Here is a 15,615-nt window from a genome sequence, read left to right as displayed (position 1 = left end):
GATGCCATTTCTTACATCGTCATTTAGGTAGCTAACAATTCAATACACTGACTTTTTATCTTTCTATGTTGATCAGCTATTCAAAAAAAAAACCCTCAAAATTTGAACAAAAATTATATTTTATAAAATTTTGAATTCTTTGTTTCTGACTTACACTAGGTTTATTCTAATTTTTTTTTTAATTTTTTTTTTCAACGTTTATTTATTTTTGGGACAGAGAGAGACAGAGCATGAACGGGGGAGGGGCAGAGAGAGAGGGAGACACAGAATTGGAAACAGGCTCCAGGCTCTGAGCCATCAGCCCAGAGCCTGACGCGGGGCTCGAACTCACAGACCGCGAGATCGTGACCTGGCTGAAGTCGGACGCTTAACCGACTGCGCCACCCAGGCGCCCCTCTAATTTTGTTTTAGGTCTTTGATAGTGAAGAAAAGCAGGATAAGCATTGTGAGTTGAGTATCAGCTTTTAAGTGATTTTAATCAAAGAGTAGCAATGTTCCTCGTGCCCTCTTTATGACAAAATAAAATTGTGTTTGCCATTAACTCTGAAATCCTTTATTTTTTTTTATTTTCATTTTTATTTATTTTGAGAAAGAGAGAGAGCATGAGTGGGGGAGGGACAAAGAGAGAGGAAGAGAGGGAGAATCCCAAGCAAGCTCTGCGATCTGTCAGTGAGCAGACCCCGACTCGGGGCTCAAACTCACGAACCCTGAGACCATGACCTGCACAAAACCAAGAGTTATATGCTTAACTAACTGAGCCACCCAGGTGCCCTGAAAATCCTTTAATGTGTTGGTCTTGAGAGGTTTTCCTATATTCTTCCTTATGAGTTACAGAGAATTCTTTAAAAAGGTCGAGCTCCAATCAGGTGCTTTAAAAAAATGTAACAGAAACTTGTCAAATATATCATAATTTATTGGTTTATGTCTGTTGTAACATACATTGGTGAGTAACTGGTGGCACCAATGAGGAAATGTTAGTAATATGTGACTGGTATCTGCACCATCTAGCACAGTACTTCAAACTGATTCCATTAATCGAATAAAATTAGCAATATAATTTAATAGTGTTAATTTGTTGTGTTCTATGTATTCTAGGCACCTTGTAAGGCACATTCATATATAATCCAATTTAATCCAGACAACAGCCCCATGCCATAGAAACCATCTTTACTGTCGTTTATGCGTAAGAATCTGGGATACAGATGTCAAGTAATTTGCCTGAAGTGAAAGATGGTAAGTGACAGACCCACCGCTTCAAACCCAGACTCTAGGACCTGTGCTCCAACCATTATATTTGTCTTCTTGGAAAATATTATTTAGATAAGACTGCATAGTGACTCTTCCAAACCATTACACTAAAAGGAACTTACCTTTAATAAGTTGATAATGACCTAGGTAGACTATTAGAGGATAGAGTCAAGGCAGTTGGTGCTTCAGTTGACAGCAGCCTCTGTGACCGAACTCACCGGATGAAACTCTCCCCCTGAGGTTGTCGCAGATGGCACAGCGCACTCTGTTCATTCTGCTTCCAGTGTCCAGCTGCACAAATGTACTCAGTTTTTAGTTGTCTAGATCTAACTCTTGTAGGCTGTTAGCTTTGTCTTCTTACCTTGGTAATTAGGCACACCCTGGAGCTAAATAATATAGCGGGCAGAATTATTGAAGACTAAATCTGCAAGGGAACTAAGCAAACAGCTTTTATTCCTAATAATATTCTTTATTCTCTATTGAAAAGTATAATAATTGTGTAATAAATAGGTATTTTTAAAAAATTGTCAGGTAATAATAGTTATTCTTATTTCTGGAAATATGTATGCATATATGTGCACACACACGTATTTTTAGTTACAATTCCAGGAGGACGACATTTCCAACAAAGTATTTAAGGGTAATAAATCACTTACAAATAGTTACTGATGTTTATATGATTTTGTCCAAAAGAGTCCAACATTTTCAAATGACATTACCACTAATGTACCTAAAACAAAGGCAACACTTTATACTCAGTCCTGTTAAGAAATGGACTCAGCATGAAACCAATAATAAGTGTCATAAACTACAGTAAAGAAGTTACCCCTCCACTGGCATCTGTAATCTCATTCTAGAATTTAAGACCATTTTATATTTTTAAGACCATTTATTTGTCTTCCAGGCAAGAAGTGATCTAATTTTTTCAAGGTCAGTTCCTGGAATATTTAGTTTTTTTAAAAAAGGAGGGAAGGAAAGAAAGAAGGGAAGAAAGTGATAATAACAGTAATTCAATGGAATTGAATTGATAATTCAGTATAATTTTAAAACATGTTTTCTTAGTTTCAATTCTTAAGTCCTCTTTCATTTTCTCTGTGCTCTGCATTGTTTTTTAACTACCACTGCTAAAGCCAGATCCAAACCAGTTGGCATGAAGTAATTTACTCAATAAATATTTAAATGGGTGAAATAAATGATAAAAGGCATGTTATAGGGCTTAATATGGAGACCCAAAATCAGTTTCTTTCTGTTAATTATTTGAATAATTTCTTTAATTGTCCACTTTCTCTTGACTGAATGACCGATATGTAAGCCTGAGTGAAGAAAACAGTTGGGTCCCATTATGAAAGAAGAATAGGAAGGAATTAGATAAAGCCAGTGCAATTATGCCTTAGTCAGCTGGCAAGAACCTGAACAAAAAGGCCAAATGTTTTATAATATTTTATAGGATCTTCAACTGTCATACAGTTGGCAAATGGATAAAAAACTTTATGCCATCAACTCAGTGTATATACCTGTTTCACATTAAAATAAATGGAAACAAAACACTAACTTTAAAGTTGTGAAGAATCTGACAGAAAATCAAAATATTCAAAATAAATCAGATTTTGGCTATGAAAGTGACTTTTAGAGTTCAAAGGAATCACAATGACGAAAGAAAAAACCTGGCAGAAATCCTACAAAATCTCTTTTCCAAGGATCTCCTTTCCTTAACACCATTCCAAGTAGCCATCTACGGAAGAGAGAAAACAATACATAGATAAAAAGAAAAAGTGATGTTGAGCCCATTCGTGAGATCCCCGAAGATGAAACAAGAATCTCTAAACTCATCGTTTCATGTCATTTTTATTTAGCTTCACTATAATTTCCACAAGTGACTTGGCAAAATTATTATTGTGCACAAGCCAGCTTTTACATAAGGCAAAATTTCAGGTATAGCGCCTTTTTATTTGAATCAGTTGTTTCATTACTGTGATTAGTTTTGACGGGCAGTAGGATTGGTTATTTTGCATTACCAGGTAGTTTGGGCCGAGATCTCCCAGGACATAACACCAGCACCATGTGGAGGCCAAGACTGGTACTACATGTTTTCATTTGTAAATGAAACTACTTTACAAACCTACTCCTGCTCGCAATTGGTTCCCTCTTACAAAATAAAAGAATGTGCTTTATCCAGTGATAATGTGACACTTTATATTCTGAGCATAGCCACTTTTCATGACTGATAAAAATGGGTCTTGCCAGTTAAGGGAAAATAATCTAAGTTTTCTTGGAGAACATTTAAGAAACATTAAGACTTCTGTTCAGAAAATATTTACCAAAAGGCTTTGAATTTTGAAGAGATGACCATAAATGTGTCAGAAAAAAGGTAATAAATAGGAAAATATGTCTTGTGAAGACATATCGGTTAGAATTTAGCAAACTCAGCAGAAAATTTCATAGTTTGTAGAACTCTAAATTTAATCATTCCTGATTTTACGACTATGGTGCCTCATACCTAAAGCATCTCTAACATTACAATTACTATGGGATAATATTATAATTGCATATAACTATCTTTTCTTTATATACTCTCGTGTGTAATAGGTAATAAATTATGCAAAAATATGAACGGAAAATATCAACGGCTCTACACTCCAACCTCACTCTGCTTGCTGACCAAAACAAGCAAACCCGCCTTCCCCCAGAGATCTAAACAGAAAGAATATTTCAAGCTAGGATTTCACTTTGTATTAGATAAGACTAAGAAATGAGCATTTTTCCAAGGATAAATTAGTGTATGTGCATAGAGCTATGCCTAAAATCAATTACAGGGGAATTTTAATAAGTTGCCTAATGATGACGATGGATCACTTACCATTGTAAGGAAAAGTATAAAAGTGGAATTTTAATAAAAACTGTACACTTTGAATAAAATTTTATTTATTTTACTTTCTTAATGTTTATTTTTGAGAGAAAGAGGGGCAGAGAGAGAGGGGGACAGAAGATCCAAAGCAGGCACTCCGCTGACAGCAGCAAGCCCAACAAGGGGCTCAAAGTCACGAACTGCGAGATGACGACCTGAGCCCAAGTCAGATGCTTAACCAATTGAGCCACCCAGGCATCCTTGAATGAAATTTTAATAGCTAAACATTAAAGCTAATTGGTGCAACGTATTCTTACAGTAAGTCTGATAAACTGTATCTTGGACCAAAATAAAAGAAACAACAATGTGTGTTAAAAATAAAGGTGAAAATTGAATTAGAGATTCACTGAGTGATGTAAGTTTTCAAATCAAAAGTCTGCCTTACCAATTATTTTCAATGAAGTAATTTTTACAGCATTAAGAACATGACATACCGACTATTTCTTTCTGATTACCTGATTAGGGTGCCTGGGTGGCTCAGTTGGGTAAGTGTCCAACTTCGGCTCAGGTCATGATCTTGTGGTTCATGAGTTGTGAGCCCTGCACTGGGCTCTGTGCTGACAGCTCAGAGCCTGAAACCTGCTTTGGATTCTGTGTCTCCTTCTCTCTCTGCCCCTCCCTCGCTCGTGCTCAGTCTCTCTTTCTCTCTGTCTCAAAAATAAAAACATTAAAAAAATTTTAAAAATTATGCGAATTTGCTTCAATTCCCAGAATATTGTTTTTAACTACAGCAATATTAGTATCTGTATGAGAATAATGCAAATATAATTTCCCTAGTCTTGATAAGCAATCAAGTAAACTAAATGTTTTTTCTAGAATTTTCTGTTATTTCTATTATTCAGTTCATAATTCCTTGCATCAATTTAATTATTTTCTATAGGACCAAATAATTTCTCTCTATTGCATAATCCCCAACCTCATAAAAAATGTAGTAACATTTCCCACCATAAAAATAAATCTGCCCCTACCCTTACATATCCTCCAGCTGGAGATCCATTGCTGAGTTCGAAGTTATAGTTAAATTCTGTCAAAATAGTATCTATACTTTGTCTTTGTTTGTTCACCTCTCATTTTCTCTTGAATGTATCCTATGAGTTTGATTTAGGTTTTGTTGCAGGCAGCAGAAAAAAACCCAAATGACAGTGGTTTAAATATGACAAATCTGACTTCTCTTTTAAATACGGTCCAGGGGTATGTCTAGGGCTGGTGTTTCAGAACAATGAACATGATCTTATTATCCATCCTCAATAGGTGGTCTCCATCTCAGAGTCTAAGATCTGGAACTCACACCTCTTTGCAGCCAAAACTAAGTAGGAATTAATGAAGGACATGCCCTTTGCATTTAAAGGTACTTCCTGGAAACTCTCATATTCCTGACCTGTAAATTTTTAAGACCTATAGGATTTAGACCTACCACCTCATCTCTTCTGTACCTATATTCACCTTGTGTGGTGCATTTGCCACATGTGGATTTGGCTAAGCTGAACTACCTCTCCCAGAATTCCCTTTTTGTCTATTTCCAGTTAGGCTGGGCCATGCAGGAAACTCTTGGGAAATTTGCAGGGTGGAAAAAACAAACAAAAAAAAACCAAAACAACAACAAAAAACAACCAACCAACCAAACAAAAAACCAGCAATCATTTTGTAACACACATATTGTCTTTTATTTGCAACTACTCCACCTTCCCAAGAAACTCCTTCAGGTTTTCTGTCTCCAAGGTCAAGGGTGTATCTTTATCACCATAACTAAGAGGCTTGGCTTCTTCCAGACACCCACATCATGAAGGTCAGAAGCAACAAGTGTGGACACTGAGTTCAGCCCATCTTCGCTGGATTCAAGTTCTTATTTGGTTCCAGCTTGTTATTTGCCTCTACTTCTCTTCTGCCTGCCCACTGTACTTCAAATTCTAGCCTCAGCTATGAAGACACCAGCCTTACAAACACCTATTAACAAACTTCGGCAAACGTGTAGGGTTAAATCCCTGTAACAAATCCATACATACCTCCTAAAAGGTCCTACTTCTTCCACTGAACACTTACTGGTACATCCTCTAGTAATCGCATCCAAGACCATGGCTTTTCACAAAATCTGTTCACTGAGGATGCTAAATTCACATAAAAACAAAAACAAAAACAAAACAAAAACCCTGAACCCCTTCAGTATACTCAAATAGATTTGTATATCTAATTACCTTCTAGATATTTCCACTTGGATGTTTAATAAACATGCTCAAAGCAGAATTTTTGGTTTCTGACTTGCTCTTTGCCCCTTCAGTCTGCAAACCTACTACCCCCATCTTAGTAACTGGAAATGTCTAGGTATCTTCCCACCAACGTTTTTCCAATCCATATCAACAAGAGTAAAAGTCAAATCCTTATAAGTGGTCTGTGAGGTTCTTCTGGGTCTGGCCCCTGCTACGTCTTCTACCTTATCTATCATTCCTCTCTCTCACCCCCCTGCAATCACACTGACCTTTTTTTTTGACAGTTCTCAGCCTGGCTAAGCACACTCCATCTCATAGCCTTTGTACTTGCAATTTCCTCTGTGTATAAAGCTTTTCCCTCAAAAATCCAAGTCATTTACCATACTAACTCTACATTTGTATTACAAGCCAAAAAGTTAAAAAGTTGTAATTACTAAGAAATAAATGCTAAGCATAATTATGATTTATAATGTTAAACAACTAATTTCTTATATTTCAACCGTCTATAAATATCTAGCGTGATATGACAGAAGAATTTTTTTCAGACCAGTATTTAGGGTAAAAAGGCATATTTTGAACCCTGCTTTAATCCTGTGTGGCTGGCTGCCCTTATTACCTTTTACTGAACATTATTTTCTAGGATCTGTAATAGAGACAAACAAAATGAATAAGTGTTTTGAAACCGATATAATTATATTTAAAGCTTTAACACAAAAAAATGCTATAATTTTCGATATTGTTTTTGTATTAACATTAGAACCTTAAAATATTTAAATAAGTTCCATTTCAATTTTGGGGGTATGAAAAGATCTGCATAAAGGTCTATAAATATGTTTTTTTTTAATTATTGCTAGCATTTGAACAATGGGTTAAAATATTTTTTTTTTATTAAGAACTATCTCTTATTAGGTACTTCTGGAAATAACATTACAAAAAGGATGATTGATTTTTCAAGATTTAAATAACTTGGCTCTTGTGTCATTTCTAATGTTCTATATATTCAGAGGCACTACTGTAGATATGGAATGCCTCCTGTGTATTGTTGAAGAGATGTAGGTATGAGGCAACCCAATACCTCTCCATTCCCATTAATGAAATGAATGACCTTTGCAGAAAGACAATCTAGTCTCTCAGAATAAAAAGGAGCTCAAATCCTACAATCAATATTGGAATAGTCGTCTTTAACACATTTTCAACAAGGTCAGAATCTAAAGGAGTATAAAATGCTTTTGAAAACTATGCTGAATAATTAAATCTTCAGAGCAAAATATTGTATAAAATCTGCACCATAGAGTAATTTCATTTATTTGAGGGATTTGTTTCTTTATAAAAAATACACTAATCAGGAGATTTTTTATTAAAAAAAATTTTTTTAAATGTTTATTTAATTTTGAAAGAGATAGGGGCAGAGGGTAAGCAGGGGAGGGGCAGAGAGAGGGAGACACAGATCCCAAGCAGGCTCCAGGCTCTGAGTTGTCACCACACAGCCCGACGTGGGTCTGGAAGTCACAAACCATGAGATCATGACCTGAGTCAAAGTGAGACACTTAACTGACTGAGCCACCCAGGCACCCATGGAGATTTTAAAAAAATATATATATTACTTACACCTTGGGAAAATTGAATATTTGTTTTTGATAATATGTATATTCTTAGATTATCTGGCATTATATAAGCCATTACATATACACCATATTATATATACCATTAGAAGCCTGGGCATAAAAACTCATCTCAATGTATTCACGTCAATCTACTCATTACTGAAGAGTGAAAGAACAAATGAATGAAATATACCGTATACTTTAAAATTGGGTAAACTTTTTTTAAAATTTTTTTAACATTTATTTATTTTTGAAGGGGAGGGCAGAGAGAGGGATACAGAGGATTGGGAACAAGCTCCTCACTGTGAGCACAGAACCCCATGCGGGGCTCGAACTCACAAACAAGCCATGAGATCGTGACCTGAGCTGAAATCAAGAGGCGGCCACTTAACCAACTGAGCCACCCAGGCCCAGGCACATCATAGGGAAAGTTTTATTATTCGCAGAAATAGATGATTAGACATAAAGACTTTTGGGGGCAATTAATATATTCACTATCTTGATTTATAGTGATGGTTTCATGACCATATGTGTCCATGTGTCAAAATTTATCAAACTGGACATATTAAATATGTGTATTTTATCGCCTGTCAATTATACCTTAATATAACAGTTTAACCATTGATAATTAAAACATTTGTATAAATTTTTGACATAATTTTTTTAGAATATACTCATTGAAGATAACCCTAATAATACAGAAGAAATTTTGAAAAGACATACATCTTAAATCATCATGCTGTATTCTGGATATAAAGTGAAACGGTCATTTAAAACTATTTTTGCCACGAACATACACTCCTCATATGAAGGATATTTTGTCTAAAAATAAACTTTTGTACCTTTCAGCACTGAGTGACCAAGACCTTGCTTTGTTGAGAACAGGGCTTTAAAGTTCACCTCTGCCTCCCTACAACAGGACAATGAGGGTTTCCCACCGCTCTGGTCTACAGTCTCAGAGTACATCATGTTCAATACCCACCCGTCTCAAAGGCAAGTACTCACTCACCTTTGAAAGAACTCTGTAATTTTGGAGCTTATTCTTTTTTTTGAACTAACCACTCTCTGCCTGCCACCTCCTAATACCTCCAATCTTTCAACAATGACTATGACACCTAGCTCATGCATCCTAAATGATTTCAGTATTTAAATAATAGACTTGTCCAAAAACACTTTAAATCCCTTGACCTTCTAATCACCAATGATTAGCCTCTCTCTAGGTTTCAATCTCATGGTTACAATCTGGACATTTGTACTATAAAATTGCTCTGTTTCCAAAAGGATTAATTCTATAACCATCCCCTGGACAAAACACTGCCACAATTTTAGTTTCTCAGTCCTTTGATTTCTAATCCTTCTAATCCTGCATTTTCTATCTCAGGAACCGGACAGCAAGTATTTCAGGTTTTGTATGCACAGGCTCTTTGTCACAACCACTCAACCCTGCCATTGTAAGTGCAAAATCAGCCACAGACAATATGTAAACAAATGGGTAATGGCCGTGTTCACAACAAAAAGCTTTTTTTATAGACATTGCAGCTTGAGTTTCTTACAATTTTTACATGTCTTAAAATATTACACACCTTTGATGTCTTTTCAACTATTTAAAAATGGAAACATTTTTTAGCTGCAGGCTGTACAAAGACAGGAGGTCTACATCCCCTGCTATCTATCTCAAGAGGACTTTTAGATTACACCTCTTTTTTATTCTTCAGCCATTTGGCAAAACCCCAACTTTAGGTTAACCCGATTACCTGTTTTCTCCATGACTAAACTCAAAGTAGCTAGGCACTACCACAGAAAGTTAGGCAGGGAGGAAAGATGTTACATTGAAGATGCAAACACTGGGGACCTGGGTGACTCAGTCAGTTAAGTGTCCAACTCTTGATATCAGCGCAGGTCATGATCTCACGGTTTGTGAGTTCGAGCGTCCTGTAGGGCTCTGCACTGACCGCGTGGGGTCTGCTTGGGATTCTCTGTATCCCTCTCTCTCTGTCCCTTCCCTGCTCTCTCGCTCTCTCTCTTTCAAAAGTATATAAATAAACAAAAAAAGACGCAAACACTAACTCAGCTGGACTTTTCATACTCCCTGGCGATCTCAGCAAGTTTGACTAGTAAACTCATGGTTCCACTTTTCTCAGCACTTTTTTTTTTTTTAATTTTTATTTTTTTTTAATTTTTTTTTCAACGTTTATTTATTTTTGTGACAGAGAGAGACAGAGCATGAACGGGGGAGGGTCAGAGAGAGAGGGAGACACAGAATCGGAAACAGGCTCCAGGCTCCGAGCCATCAGCCCAGAGCCCGACGCGGGGCTCGAACTCACGGACCGCGAGATCGTGACCTGGCTGAAGTCGGACGCTTAACCGACTGCGCCACCCAGGCGCCCCTCTCAGCACTTTTTTGCAAAGATTTTCTTCTCAAATGTGTAATCCATCCCACCCTCCTCCAATCTCCCTCAGTCATAGCAGATATCTGGATGACTATTTCATAGAAAAAACTAGAAACTTGCCTCATATACTTTATCTTTCTTCTGTCTGATTAAATTACATGTGTTGTCCTTGACCTGCCATTAGCATCTCCAACTGTACATTGGACTCTCTTTCCTTCAGCCTTTTATGAGCTTTACCTGTCCATTGTTTCTCTTTCTCTTTCAATTGCTCTGAAAGTAAATGTTTAAATATCCTCAATTCTCTCCATCTTAAAACAGCAACAACAACAACAACAACAACAACCATCTTCCTTCTAAAACCACATCCCCAGTACTATCTCCACATTATCCTCTTTCCTATGGTAACACTTTTCTTTAATCCCCTTTAATCTTTTTTATTCTTCATCTTTCTTTTCAATTTGCCTATAGTCAGGCCACCCCTCCTACCATATCACCAAAATAGGTGAGTAATGTTCTCCATGTCACTAAATCCCTACTCCTTTTTCAGTTCTCATTTAAAAAAAAAAAAAAATAAATAAATAAATAAATAAATAAATAAATAAATAAATAAGAAAGAACAAAAATGAAGAAACCAAGAACATACAACTCTTACATCAAGATTCAACATGTTCTATAACCATTTCCTTCTGTCCATTTAAAGACCTACTTTTTGGGGGTGCCTGGGTGGCTCAGTTGGTTAAGCCTTTGAGTCTTGCTTTCAGCTCAGGCCATGATCTCATGGTTTGTGGGGTTGAGTCCTGCATAGGGCTCTGGGCCAACAGCACAAAGTCTGCTTGGGGTTCTCTCTCTCCCACTCTCTCTCTTTGCCCCTCCCCATCTCAAAATAAATACATAAACTTAAAAAAGAGACTTACTTCTTTTCAACTGCCTAATTTACAAACATTTAATTCTCAATAAAAGAATGCTTTGAGCATATATTTAAAAAAATCATTATCAATATTCTTTCACAACAACCTTAGAAATAATGATACATTAACCATTTTTTTCCAGATAAGTATATTATCTATTGCTGAGGAATAATATCACAAACTCAAGGTTCGAGAACACATTTGTCATCTCATAGTTTCTGTGGGAGGAGTCAGGCATGGCTTACCTGTTTTCTCCACTTAAATTCTCCCAAGGTTGCCATCCTAGTTTCTGTCAGAGCTGAGGTCTCATCCTAGACTAAGGGAAGGATTGACTTCCAAATTAACTCAGGTTGTTGGTAGAATTCAGCTTCTTTTGACATTGGAATAAGGGCTTCAGTCTCTTGCAGGTTGTCCCTGAAGGCTGTCCTCAAGTCATCATGTGGGATTCTTCAACATCATCACTAGCATCCTCAATGTGAGTGAAGGAGAAAGACACTCCAACAAAATGGCCAGTACAATCTCATATAAGATAGTCACACAATCAATACGTATAGACATGTACGTCCCTTCACCTTCGCCACACTCAATTGCCATATTCCACAGTAACATCACATATAAGATAGAAATGCACCCTGAGTCAAGAGAGGCACATTGTACTTAAAGGGAAATTATAAATGTCCATTTCATATTATGTGAGTTATCTCTTATTTGACATTCATCCTATTCTTTAAGCAGCTGTTTTGCAATAATTTATCATTTGAGAGGCACTTTCCATTTTAAAGGGCTTCCAATCAGTTATCAGTAATCTTTTGGAAAAAAGAGGTATAATAAAAAGGTAATTTTAAGATCTATACGTGCAAAAAAATAGTTTGGTCATATTCGCTTTGGCTATTTTTATAATTTTTTTGAGACTGCCTCTATTCAAGACTGTCTGTATTTCAGCGAGGGTGGTTTGCTTTTGTCTTCTGTTAGCAGACTCCAATCAAGTTGTGACCAAAGTTACATCTGACATAACAATGTACTGTTTTCATAAATATGACACTTTGAGGCCACTTTTTTTAATAAAAGTATTCATAATTGTACCTTAAACACGATTGTAGAGTGTCAGCTTACCCAGTGTTTACATAAGGCAATTCTCACAGAATACCAAGAATAGCTTTACGTTAAGTAGCAAATGATATTACACATATGTATGCACACAAACACGCTCTCTCAATAAATTTGGGAAATTTAAAACAAGCTTTGGAGAAATGCTTATGCCTAGTTAGATGAAAACTAATGTTTACAATTTTTTAATCCTATAAAAAATTACATTTTTGGAATTTAAAATTTTTAAATGATTACATTTTAACTAAGATTCTATTCTGGTCTTTTTCATCTCTATATTGGAAGACAATAAGTTACTTTTCTAATAATAAGAAATGTTGGTGTGATATGTTTTTACTCCTAACAATAAGCAGGGGACAGTCGCAATTGTAGATAGTACGATTTTCCTGCAAGAGGCCAACACAACTACAGAATTCATTTCAGTGTTTTTGTATTTGACATACGATCTTTGTTATAACATGGCTATAAAGTTTTTTGTTATTTTCAAGCAGGAGGAACCATTGCATTCACTCCATCCATCCATCCATCCATCCATCCATCCATCCATGTAGGCAATGTACAACGAGTATATTAACCACAGTTCAGGAACTCCTCATCATCTTAAATTATAATTACAGCAGTTTTGAACATGCTCTCTTTTGTCTAGGTATGTAGAACCTCCATTTCTTTTTCAGGAATGTATCAGGAAGAATTAACACTTTTCAAACATGTTATGGCTATTTTTTAAAAAATACTTTTCTAAATAATCATTAAGTTTACGATGCAAAATACACCCAGGTGTCCCCCCTTCGTATGTAAAAGTACCCACCCTCTCGCTTGAGGTGCTTCTTCAGATGATGCCCTTAGTCATCTTCTGAAATCTATAATTAGGTATGCTTGCAGCCACTCTTTTTTTAGGTTTAACGTGTTAAACTGAGTAATCATTACTCATTCTCTGAACTTTCACTTATCCTTTCTTTTTTTTCCCCACTGCTATGTCAAGGTAACGAGGTCTAATAAAATGTGACACAGCTTTATGTTAGAATTTTAGGTAGATGTTTAAAATCCTGTTTTTGGAAGCCCGTTTAATAACACGTACAAAAAATAACACAAAGGAAATTTTATGAAATAACACTGGGTGAGAAAATTAGAATGTAACATTGTATATAAAGTAATATTTGTACATGTGCAAAAATATCTTGCTAAATAGAGTTTAACAGTGTCTCTCTCTGAAAGAAATCATCTCCATAATTTTAAATTTCTCCTTTTCAATTTTCAATATATTCTACTAGTATGTCTTACATCATAATAAAGGACATTTCCTTCTCTTTTCATGATGGTCTTATTTTATTGTCTTCTATTATTGTCTTCACTGTGATTTCCAGGTGTTTGAGACCAGATCCATTCTGTTAGCAATTCTACATTTCACTTCTGAAATCTTCTATTACTCCTGCATTAAAACACACACAGACACACACACACACACACACACACACACACACACACACACACCTTATAGAAGATTACTGTGCTGTAGAATAAAGGTCATGAAATTATAGCCCACAGGCTAAAGCAGCCTGTGATTTTTAAAATAGTTTAAAATAGCTCTAGAGAATTATTGTAAGTATCGGCCATACACCATAGGAGTAGCTCTAAGCCTCTCTTTCTCAGTATTGATAGAGGGACAAAGTGGACCATTGTGCTGGAGGAGCATTTCCAGGGAAGAACTAAGGGGTTACAAGCTCTGTGGTGTGGAGTGCTCTCTGTTTGGATTCTCCTCTCTTTCTAAATTGCTTCCTTTTCCCTTAGGCTGGTATGGGGAGGATGAGTTTGCGATTACTTCTTCTTGGGAGGTCCCTTTGTCCTTTTAGGTTTAACAAAACCAGAGAAAGGTTGCCTGGGGTGGCCGCTTTACAGCAGCTTTTCTATAAACCTTAGGGAGAAAAGTTCTTTAACTCAGGTCAGTATTCCTCACCTCCTAACAGGGAAGGAGGCTCTCAGGAACAAAATTAGGAAGAAGGCCACTACGACTAATTCCAGTCTAGACCTTGAATAAAAAGATGGTGAAATTCCCAGCGTATTTTGGTATTACAGCCCTGGTAATAAATGCAAATAAATAAACAAACAAACTGAAACTTCCATTTACACTGCAGTTGTATTCCTAGAAAATCTAGTATATTTAAAAACATGCCCCCAATACTTTTGTCTTTACTTATAAACAACAGTGGGATTCTAGGTTCCGATAACTATAAATAGGCATTTCAATTCTAAGAATGTGAAGTAGCTATTTCAAAGTTATGAGAAATTCATCTTTGTGCCAAACGGTTCTTGTATTGCAGTATGGCTATCACCCTTGGCTGTCAGCTGCCAAATGCTGGTAGTGTCCCTCAATCACTGTGAAAATCACTGTCCGTGTCCCCTGGTGGTACAAAATTTAAGAACCTACGCTATAGAGCAAAGAAACAGTAATAGTAGCAACAAAACAGGTTTCCAGGGTACATCACCTTAATTCTTCTAGCAATGAGTTCATCTCCATGTATCTTTTGAAGAAAACTTCAAAGCACAGGAACGTAAATTCCTGTACATCCAAGCGCCTCCAGACGGCTTTTGGAGCGATGGTGGCAGACAGCGACCCCGCACTCCCTCAGACTATTCTGGAAATATCCGAAGCCGCAGAAGCCAATAAGGAGATGCACAGGAGCCGAAAAGGCCTGAGCGAACCCCACCTTCAGAGGAAACACTGGGCCCAGGCCGAACGCCTCGAAACCGAAGGAAGAAATGAGCAGATGAAAACAGAAAACTTGAAGCTGCTGGCACCTCTGTGAGCGCGGCGCTGCGCTCTGCAGACAAGCACAACGCGGCCCCTGCTTACTGCAAGAGGGCCCGTGAGCTGGATCCTGACATCAGACGTGCAAGAAAGTCGAAGACAGCGAAGGAGGCTGAGACAGGTGCCGAACCCCCGGGAGGTGTCGGCAGCTTGGATTTCGCGGCGTGCTACGCAACCCGAGCTCAATGAGCAAGGCGTCAAACCTCATGAGCAATCTCCAAGTTCAACAGTTGGTGTCCGAGATGGCTTCCGGTGGCCCTAACCCCTTGCGGACTCGCAGAAGGACCTGGCCAGTCTCATCCAGACCAACCAGCAGTTACTTCCCTCACTGGATGAAGCAGCAGGATCCGGAGCTGAAAGAATAGCGCCAAAGACAGATACACAGTGGTGCCCTATGCCTGTCACGACTGGCAGGAATGACTGCCACCTTTTCCAGCTCCGTC

The 15,615-nt window shown here is 37.2% G+C and overlaps 1 pseudogene; it reads left to right on the top strand.

Annotated features, from left to right (window-relative positions):
- The first annotated feature begins 14,879 nt into the window (after window positions 1-14,879).
- On the top strand, window positions 14,880-15,537 carry LOC121028036 (small glutamine-rich tetratricopeptide repeat-containing protein alpha-like; annotated as a pseudogene).
- The last annotated feature ends 78 nt before the right edge of the window (window positions 15,538-15,615 follow it).

The sequence above is a fragment of the Herpailurus yagouaroundi genome, unplaced genomic scaffold, assembly GCF_014898765.1.
Source record: "Herpailurus yagouaroundi ecotype Mexico unplaced genomic scaffold, PumYag 100, whole genome shotgun sequence".
Lineage (NCBI taxonomy): Eukaryota > Metazoa > Chordata > Mammalia > Carnivora > Felidae > Herpailurus > Herpailurus yagouaroundi.
The sequence above is the reverse complement of the archived record's forward strand: the minus strand, read 5'-3'. Positions and strand labels throughout refer to the sequence as shown.